Genomic DNA, 11,494 nt, shown 5'->3' on the forward strand with positions numbered 1-11,494 from the left:
ACGAAGTTTCTTCGGCGCAATCGAGTGTTCTGTATAGCGTATAATGCTGTATCAAAATCATCATCGGCTAGTATTCTGTATAACGCATAAAAATCATCAACTATAGTAGATTCACACCAACCGTGCATTTGATGTCTAGGCCAGTCCCTTACGACGCTCCTGATTGGCTGTTGATAAGCCAATCACAGGGCTGGAAACTCTCAGTCTCTATCGAGAGTTCACATAGGCAGGATGTATGTTCCACCTCTCCTGAAAGACGTATACCTCAGGTGTGGTGGAACATAGATCCTACCCATGTAAACTCTCGAGAGAGACTGACAGTTTCCAGCCTGTGATTGGCTTATCAACAGCCAATCAGGAGCGTCGTAAGGGCCTGGCGTAGTGCTGCCAGATGCACGATCCATGGCTAACTTTAACCTTAAATAAAAATTAAAAAAAAAAAACTACTGGGGTTAGAGGGCTGCAATTTGGTATGTTTAATGATTGGGGGGTTGGATGATCAACATACCAATTTGCAGACCTGTAGCCTCAGAAGGTCTTTAGATCTGAGGGCGAACGGACGGACAAAGCCAGGGTAAGGATCTGCCATGGCAAGGACAAAAGTCCTACACTAACTCTCCGCAAATCAAGCTCTTAAGTTCTTTCATGCAGCCTTAAAATCCTTTGACTTTCCTTCCTTAAATAACCTCCGTCAACATCCTGACAATGGAGGAAGCAGGACGATGTTGAACGAAGGTTATTGACCAAAAGCATAAAAGAAAGAAAGAAAGAAAAAATAAGTGTAAAAAATGCGCCTAAGAAACAGTGGTTTTCGTACAGCGTATAATCAAGGCCACTGAAAATAGATCTCTCTTTCGGTGGTCCCGGCATAAAAGCTGTATGAGCCGCGGCCCATGAGACTCTCAGCCGGCTGTGGTGGCCTGTCCTTTACCGTTGCTAGATGCACAATTATGGTTAAATTTAACCTTGAATAAAATAAAAACTATTGTGGCTAGAGGGCTGTAATTTGGTATGTTTGATGATTGGAGGGTGGATGACCAACATACCAATTTGCAGACATCTAGCCTCAGTAGGTTTTAAGATCTGAGGGCGGACAGAAAAAGTGCGGACAGAAAAAAGAGCGGATGGACAGACAAAGCCGGCACAGTAACTAAAACTGGGGGAAAATGCAAAAGTTCCGCGGAATTTGTTGACGTCATCCTCGAGAAGTCGAAATCAATTGAGAGCTTTTAATTTTGGGAATTTTTAAGCCAAATAAATATCTGCAAGGAGACAAGTATTGGAAATTACTATTTCGACGTGTTTACGCATAAATATATATTTTTTTTATTTTTAAAATCTGCAGTTTACCAAAGTTTATCACTTACTAAAGGGCATATACCATAGGGACATTAAATGGTAATGCCAATAATCTTGTTGTTTAAAACATTGAGATAAAAAAGCTGAAAAACTAAACATTAAAATCTACGGTTCCTTAAGAAATTGTTAAGACAATTCTTTCAAGAATAAACATTTGTCCATAGTTGCATTTAATAATTAGCCGTCTTTAAAGATTTTTTTTTTTCAGAATAAACACTTGTCAGAATTTTAGAAGAATTTTTCTTGAATTGAAATTTAAATTATTCAAAGAATTTTTCTTAAATTAAAATAGAAATCATTTAAAGTCTGGACAAATTACCAATAACGTAAAAAGAATATAAAATGGTACAGCAAGAGCGAAATACGTTCTTTCTGCCACCGGTCACTAGGATTTATTTCAAGTACGGAATAAAGGAAGAAAATACAACCTAAAAAAAAAAAAAAAAAAAAAAAAAAAAAAAAAAAAAAAAAAAAAAAAAAACACGTCGAATTGGGTAAGACGAGAGACCGTTTCTTAAAGAGTACTTCATAAGAGTTAGCAAAATTCTCTCTCTCTCTGTCTCTCTAAAAATACAAATAAACAGGTATTCAGTAACGTCGAATCCTCTCACTTTTACATCTCTCTCTCTCTCTCTCTCTCTCTCTCTCTCTCTCTCTCTCTCTCTCTCAAACACACACACAAGACGACTTACTTGAATTACTCTTTCCCCAAAAACCTATTAATTCCTGCGGCTATTTTGGTTCCTACGTTGGAGCAATCTCTCTCTCTCTCTCTCTCTCTCTCTCTCTCTCTCTCTCTCTCTCTCTCTCAGACACACACACACGCGACTATTTCAATGAATTACTCTTTCCCCTGAGAACCTATTAATCGTTCTACTAGTTTAACTTCTACAAAACCCGCGTGTTAGAGCAATCTCTCTTTCTCTCTCTCTCTCTCTGACGGAGACACACAAGAAGATTTACTTGATAATCTCCTCCCCCCCCACCCCCCGCCCCATGAATCTACTATTTGGGTTCCTACGTAGACCACAAGTTAGATCTCTCTCTCTCTCTCTCTCTCTCTCTGTCTGTCTGTCTCTCTCTCTCTCTTTTTCTGTAAATCTAAATCTATCCTACGGAATCCATTTTACACACAACAACCTATAAATTTCGTCTACTACTATAATAGTTCATACGCAAACTGTCAGTAGAGATCAATTTCGTGTGCATACTCTACATACGAATATTAGACCTAAGGAAAAAAAACCAGCAAAAGATAAAACTCGTGGAAGAGAAATAAAGAAAGAGAGGAAATCTTCGAGGGAAGTTACATTGAATTCACGGGAGACGATCTGATCAATTTAATCACCTGCACAACCTCCAAGAGTGTTCCGGGAGTACTAGTAGTAGTAGTAGTAGTAGTAGTAGTAGTAGTAGTAGTATCTCTATACCTTTTGAGAGAGAGAGAGAGAGAGAGAGAGAGAGAGAGAGAGAGAGAGAGAGAGAGAGAGACTCTAAAAATAACAAAAAGAGGAGATTCGGCGTTAGTCAATACCTTTTTTATATTTTTATTTCTATTTTGAGAGAGAGAGAGAGAGAGAGAGAGAGAGAGAGGCTGTAAAAAAGAAGAGGAGATTCGGCGTTAGTCATACCTTTTTTTTATTTTTTATTTCTATTTTTGAGAGAGAGAGAGAGAGAGAGAGAGAGAGAGAGAGAGAGAGAGAGGCTGTAAAAAAGAAGAGGAGATTCGGCGTTAGTCAATACCTTTTTATATATAGAGAGGAGAGAGAGAGAGAGAGAGAGAGAGAGAGAGAGAGAGAGAGGCTGTAAATAAAGAAGAGGAGATTCGGCGTAAGTCAATACCTTTTTTATTTTTATTTCTATTTTGAGAGAGAGAGAGTTACACGGATTAGTTACAAGGATTAGGATGTCTCACAGACTTATTAGTCCATCCTAAGAGGAGACATCGTGTGGTCACTTATCTCTAGGAGAGAGAGAGAGAGAGAGAGAGAGAGAGAGAGAGAGAGAGAGATACTCTTAAGTGATGAGTTTCACGCTGGTCAGTACCTATTTTTTATTTTTTTATTTTCTTGTTTTTATTTTGAGAGAGAGAGAGAGAGAGAGAGAGAGAGAGAGAGAGAGAGAGAGAGAGAGAGAGACATGATGATCAATGTACCATTCATACTTAATTCTGGGTCGTGGATGAACCTGTGCGGAAGACTGTCCTAACATTACCACTTCATGTAGCTACATAAATTGCTCATGTAGCAATCTGTCGAGCTCCCCCCCCCCCCTCCTCCCCCCCGGTACAGACTGCGCCACTCAACTTTGAACCTTGAACGTACTAGAGCACTTCTCTCATTCCATGTATTTTCTCCTCAGTGTATTGTAAATATACAAAGGGATCTGGTAATCTTACTAAAAGGATTACATGACATTTAAAAAAAAAATTAATAAAAAGAAAATTTAAATAAATATTTCAGTATCTGACACATCTCCTACACGCTTTGGAAAAATATATATTAAAAAAAAAAAGTCATACCGATGCGATATAAACGCTAAAAAGATTCAAATTTACCTCTAAACCAGTTTTGTGGACGCGTTATGCCTACAAAGAGGATTATAAATAAGAGCTTCCCTGGTCACTCGGAACAAATTCACGACATTTTTAGGCGCCTGACACTCTTACCTCAATACGTAGCTTGGGCCGTTGTTCACTCATCCTTCCCAATAGACATTTAAAAAGTATTTCCCCCAGAGATAATAAAACAGATGGATTTCCTCAGATGGACGCAGTTTCTGCCTAACTATGAGGAACGGGACACTTATTTACAAAGTGAATTCTGAGCCCGAAAATAATTCTGTTCAAGTAATTTTCTTAAGTTATTTAAAAGAGTCGATCGCATTAGCTCTCTTACTCAGATTGATTGACTGATTGTGTCTATTAAAACTGGCGTCACAACATCTAGGTTATTGACACCGAAATAAATTTAAATAGGAAAAAAATTAAATCTAAAATGCATTACATAAAAAATATTTAAATATATATGAGTATAAGTATAATTGTTCACATATATAAATTCTTTCACCCACCCGCCTCCTACTTAAAGATATATATGTATATAGGTATAATTGTTCACATATGTAAATTCTTACATAGACATTCTATGTATAATCTAAATTTTTGTTGAGTAGGCTCACCCGCCTCTCCACTAAAGATATATAAATGTTTTATATTACAATTCTTTCCGAGAATTGTGACTAGAGTAAAATTACCTTCTCTGTCACGTCCCCAAGACAGGAACCTACGTCTCACATTCCCAAATATACTTCCCTAATCCCAAAATAAACTATATTTCATATAGTTTATTTTGATCCTGGAATAAACGAGAAAGAATAGAACCAGTAGCTAACTCAGAAGCACTGACGAAGATAGTTTACAGCTGGAGACCATTTAAGGTCTTAATTTGTCAAGTCTTCAGCTGACGCCCAACAGAACATCGTCAGTATATCAGTAACTGATGAAAGAGGAGGGAGAGGCATTAGCCAATGAGGTAAGGAATGAAAAACGGATAATTTGAAACCTCTGAGGCCTTTTTCTAAAAGCTCCTGCACTCAGAATATAACAATGAATAATCTTGCACTGCCAAAACAGACCGCACTTATGAGTAAAAGAGATTAGTCCCATTTCTACACTAACTACAAAAGGTTCTCTTCCACAAAATAGAAGAAATAAACGGCTGTGCTGCAGTAGTCAGCTGAATTTGCTGATGGAGCTTCATAGTTTTATTGTATTGAGATTTGCTGTCCTCTGTCTTTACTGGAGTGCTTTTGGGAGGAGACCTTCATCATATTTCATCATCATCTATTTGTAAAATTCAGGTTATTCCTTTCTTTTTGTTATTTTCTATTCCTCTCTGGGCTCCCTTTCCTCCTTCAGAGGTTGAATGTGTTGCCTATTCACTCGTGCATGTGTTTTGTGTAATGAAGTGGCCTAATTATAACTTCTTTCATTTTATTGAATTATAATATATTTGGCTTTTTATATTGTTTTGTTACCCCGCTTGAATTATTCTTGTGCTGCATTTATATTGGGCTTGCTTCCACCTTAGTGGATTGCTGTCTTTTGAACACCTAAGTCTGTGGTGTGTGATTTGGTTATTTATGGTCCTTATATAAGTTGATGCATTATCGCACTGGGAGGAGAATATGTATCAGAAAACTTTAATAAGATCCAAGTTAGACTTCTGGAGGACACAGAGATATTAAGAACTGTCAGAAGTGTTGAAACAGTTCAGAACAGACTTCTCCCTATTTTTCTGAAGAGCCGGAATACACTTGCGAAAATCTGTTTCAAAATCTCTTATATTATTCAGATCCAGTCTAGCCAAGATAAAAGAAGTACAGAATGGGTCGAAGAAACTTCAGCCCAATTGAGTTTTCTGTATAGCGTATAATCAAGGCCACTGATAAATAGATTTATCTTTCGGCAGTCACGGCATGATGCTGTATGAGCCACGGTTCATGAAACTTTAAAAACGGCCCGGTGGTGGCCTGCCCTATATCGTTGCCAGATGCACGAGTATGGCTAACTCGGACCATAGATAAAATAAAAACTACAAAGGTTAAAAGGATGCAATTTGGTATGTTTGATGATTGGAGGGTGAATGATCAACGTACCAGTTTGCAGCCCTCTAGCCTCGGCAGTTTTGAAGATCTGAGGGCGGACAGAAAAAAGTGCGGACGGATAAAGTGATCTCAATAGTTTTCCTTTACAGAAAAGTAAAAATGAAGTTGAAAAAACTTGGAGATTTGTTGTTTTACTTATTCATCGCATGGCTTGAACAGACCGTCCTCAAGGGATTATAAACTCGGCACTGAATTATTTTGTAGCCGAGAACTAAAAAAGATGGTTGAACTCTCAAAGACAGTCGCTTAGAATTTAAATCTGGTTTCTCTTGAGGCTTCTGTTTTGTTACTAACCCAATCGTTTCTGAGGTAAGTTGAATTCGCCCAAAAACTTCCTTTTTCGCTCCTTTGGTCCTCTGTGAGGTTCATCATCTAACTCTGGTCTCTGACTATTAATGTTTTTTCTATATCAATGTTTTTTTCTACACAATGTTACCTACAAATTAACCTTAATTTGTTTGTATGGTGCTTTTACGTTGCACGGAACCAGTATGTTTATTCAGCAACGGGACCAACGGCTTTACGTGACTTCCGAACCACGTCGAGAGTGAACTTCTATCACCAGAAATACACATCTTTAACCCCTCAGTGGAATGCCCGAGAATCGAACTCGCGACCACCGAGGTGGTAGGCCAAGACCATACCGATCACACCACTGAGACGCTAAACTTAACTTTAGTGAGCTTAGACTTGAAAGAGAGAAAAAGAGAAAGTCAACGTGAAGCTGAGACTAAGATTTAACATCAAAAGAGGCCTTGTATATTAGGAATCCACAACATCAAAAACTGTATTATATTGTCAGTTAAAAACACTTTCGAAAACCTGAACGTGTTTGAGTTAAAACTATTTTTAATTTGAACTTTGAGGAAAAACCTGTTCAGGTGTTCAGAAGTCTTTGGTTTTAACTTTTACATATAATAAAGTTGTTTGTATAATTGTGGATTCTTAATATACAACAATCTAATGACGTCAATGAATTTTTTTAGTGAAAGAAACCTTATTTTGCTTTTCAGATAAGAATACAAAAAAAGAAGAAGAAGAAAAAGAAATGGAAACAGAAACCCAAAGCCTAGTCGTAAAGGGAAAGAGACGAGATCTATCTCAAAACTCCAAAATCGGCAAAGGCCGCTTTGCAAATTGAGGATGTGGAGCGTTTAATATGCACATTATTCACTTTTCACAATTTGATTCTAATAAACAAATCCTAAATATCATATCCACAAAATCGTACATCTTAAACTCAACGCGAAACGCCTTTTTCAGACATCTTTAGGATCCCTTACCCACCCAACAACAACAAAGTAGTTTGTAGACTTACTCCCCGAGCAAGCGAAAACGGTAACAAATTCATCTCGCCTCTGAATGAAGAGGCAAAGATCATTATCGTATTTCAAAGATAACAACTACTAACCTTCTCCCCTTACTTTATCTCTCTCTTATCTCCCCACGAATCCCAAAACTGTATCTGCAACAATAAAGAGAACAGCAAGACGAATGGCCCGTCTCGAGAGGGCTCAAGAAAAAAAAAAAATCCTCCCTCATACTTTTCTCTGGAGACTGAACCCGTCAGCTGCTGCTGTAACGAAATTACCTAATATATTTCTTTATTTAATCTAAAAAAGGTTGGAACATTGTTTAGTGTGGGTGCTCCTGAAGTACTTCCTCTTGTTGGGTTCCTGAACATAGAAATTTTGGATGGGGTTGCTTAGCCCACAGGCCACACAAATGGTCAATACAGTTTCTATTCTAAACACACACACACACGAACGCATATTAAATAAATTGTTAGTGTAGCTAAATTAAATTGTTATTGTGGTTAAATTGATAATTAAATAAGAGACAATGTAAGTTCTATTCTACGCACATACACACGCAAATTAAAACATTCAATTTTTGTTTGAGTGGTTAAATTGAATAATTAAACAAAGAGGAAATGTGGGTTCCCCTATTCTAAACACCATACACAATACCAACAATACCACACACACGCATATTAAATAAATTGTTAGTGTAATTAAATTAAATTGTTAGTGTGCTTAAATTGATAATTAAATAAGAGACAATGTAAATTCTATTCTACACACACACACACACACACACACACACACACACATACATGCATATTAAATAAAGTGTTCGTGTAACTGGTAATTAAATAAAGAGACGTTTAGCCTAAACTCACATCCACGAAGCCCTAAACTGCAAACACAGAACATTATACTGTTAATCTCACATCATACGTCACGCATCTTATGTCTCCTTTATCATCATTGTCGAATTAAACGCTTCGTCATCTTCATCATACGCATTGCAATGTCAGCTTTTTAAGAGATATGTACCTTAACTTCAGTCCAGCATTGCGTAGCAATTTATATGCATAATCTCATCTGTCAACAAAAGCCAAGCGAGAGCTACTGACTGACCCGTCTGCTGTATGAAGAAATATGTAAGTTTATAGACGTTGCCTCTTTCCCACGCCTTCGCTACAAGGTCTCACGCCTTCGCTACAAGGTCTCACGCCTTCGCTACAAGGTGACATCGATATCATTTGAACCTCTTGTCAACGAAATTAGTCGAGTCCTTTTTCCAATTAGAAATCGAGCCGCTATCCCTCAGGACGAACCATACTGTGAAGATTACCTAGTTCCACTGACTGTTATGCACTTGCTAGTTGAGTGCCCCAGTTTGTTGGAACAGCGCAATCAATATCTATATTATGGGAAGGAGAATAATGTTTTTAAGTTGTAAAAAATTTTAGGAGCAAATTGGATTTTTAATATGACTGGCTTATTTGGATTTCTTTCCAACACTGGTATTTTAGATAAACTATAATGCTTTGAGTGTGCCTCGCTTTTATTCTTATTGAAATAGTGGTATCTATTCGATCTATATATAAATAATATATAATATAATTATATATATATATATATTATATATATATACATATAGATATATATAGATATATGAATATATATTTGAGGATATATATATATATCTATATAATATATATATATATAGATAAATAGAATTTATATATATATATATATATATATATATATATATATATATATCTATATCTATATATATAGATATATATATATTCTATATATATGATATGTATAGATATATATATATCTAATCTATATCTATATCTATATCTATCTATCTATATATATATATATATATATATTATATATATATATATATATATATATAATATATATATATATATATATAATATATCCTTATATATATATATATATATATATATAATATAATATATATATATATATATAGTATAGATATAGATATAGATATAGATATAGATATATCGATATCTATATATATATATATAGTATATATATATATCTATATCTATATTATATAGATATATATATCTATAATATATATATAATATATATATATATACATATAATAGCTATAAATAATATATAGGATATATATATTATATATATATAATATATATATATATAATATATAATATAATATGTATCTTTCTATATTTCCTAATAATTGGCTTTTTCCTTTTTCATATTTCATATTATTTATTCTGGTAATTACCTTACCTTTTATTCTTTTTTAAAAAATTTTTAATTCTTTCTTTATTATTATTAAAATTTATAGGGTCTTTTTATATATGATCGGCGTCAGTGACCTAGTGTCGCGACGCTAATATTATAGCATCAATCAGTCAACAATTATCGCCCAGGACGCACGTAGCCACCCGCGAACACAGCAATCCCGCATTCCTTTGGATTCGGCGCCAGTGACCTAGTTGTCGCGATGCTAGATTATTATAGCATCAATCAATCAATCAATTATCGTCCAGGACGCTACGTAGCACCCGCGAACACATCACATCCCACGATTCCTTTCCGGAAATCAGCAGCAGTTCCCTGACCACTCGGTCGGGTGATTGATTCCTTCCGAATATCGAAAAACTTAAAAGCTTCGGTCATCTTCCTACGGTTCTTATGCCCTGCGATCGTTCCCAATTTAAGAGAAAGATCTTTCGGTCTTTTATTCTTAGCCGTTCTTTTAGGTTTGTTTCGATGAGCGATTCTTAGCCGTTCTTTTAGGTTTGTTTCGATGAGCGATTCTTAGCCGTTCTTTTATGTTTGTTTCGATAAGCGACTAAGTCTATGGCTCCATTTACATCACAGAAATCGCGAACGAGTAAAGAGGATTGTGAGATAACAAGTGACACTTCCGAACTTTATTCTGAACATAATAAAACCACAAAGTATTTCATTAAAGGATATATCGTCCTGTCTAATTAATTTATGAATATTATAAATGTTTATCACATCACCGTGATTCATATGCATGCATTAAACTACAAATGACCTTTAATATCCAATTCGCTCTACCTGGAATGAACATATTTTCATATATGTTAACCGAAGGTGAATTTTTTTTAGTTGATAATAATTTCGTTCTCTCGCGGATTCGAACCAGCGCACAGAGGAAAAATCAGGACTTCAGTGACATGACCGACTAAAAAATTCCCCTTCGGTTAACATGTATGAAAACATTAAATTCCGAGGTAGAGTGAATCGGTTATTGAAGTACATTTGTAGCTTATTAATATTATATATATACCTACTCTTATCTTTATAGATAACGTCCAGAAGCACGAGAGTAAACGAAGACAAAATCTTACATAAAAAAAAGGAGTCTTCTTATTCTTCTGTGCTTTCTAATCGCACTGACCAGCTTTATAAAACTTCCGCTCAACCATCCATCCTTCATTTTTCCTTCCGGTTTGCTGCACCTCAGTCCAATCGTTGCTTCAGGTACTCCATGGCATCTAAAATTCAGCGCTTTCGTTTCACAGCGCTTTTATAACCTCAAGATCTATCTCGCTCATGCGCAGTAACGTCAGTTCGTGTGACATAGTTTTCTCGCTTGACGTTAACATTACAATGGCTGGTTATACGGCCTGTCTCTTGCACGTTCAAATGTGAGGTGGCAAGAAGTTATTTCCGGATTTTGTACTATGTAAGACGATGACTATAAGCGAAATATAACTATATAAACGACGTTTGACTATAACACGCAAAGCTGCAGTCAGTTATACACTATATTTCATAGCCCCTTTACTCTCTAACGAAACAAAAGCACTTCTTCACAGAAGGACCTTCCCAGATACCTTTCGGACTAATGCATCCCGTCAGGTCATAAAACGGCCAGGAACATCCGAGAGAGAGAGAGAGAGAGAGAGAGAGAGAGAGAGAGAGAGAGAGAGAGAGAGAAGGAGACTATAACGGGGAAGATCGTAAACAAAGCAATTCTCTTCCATTCTTTTCATCTGAGGGAATTTACAGCCTCGGACAGGAACCCCCCCTGGAAGTGGAAAGGTACGTTATCAAGATTTTTTTTTATATATATATAGTGTTTTATGGAACGTAGAAAGTGGATCTGGCGATTTTTGTTAATAATCATT

Source organism: Macrobrachium nipponense, chromosome 39 (genome assembly GCF_015104395.2).
Source record: "Macrobrachium nipponense isolate FS-2020 chromosome 39, ASM1510439v2, whole genome shotgun sequence".
NCBI lineage: Eukaryota > Metazoa > Arthropoda > Malacostraca > Decapoda > Palaemonidae > Macrobrachium > Macrobrachium nipponense.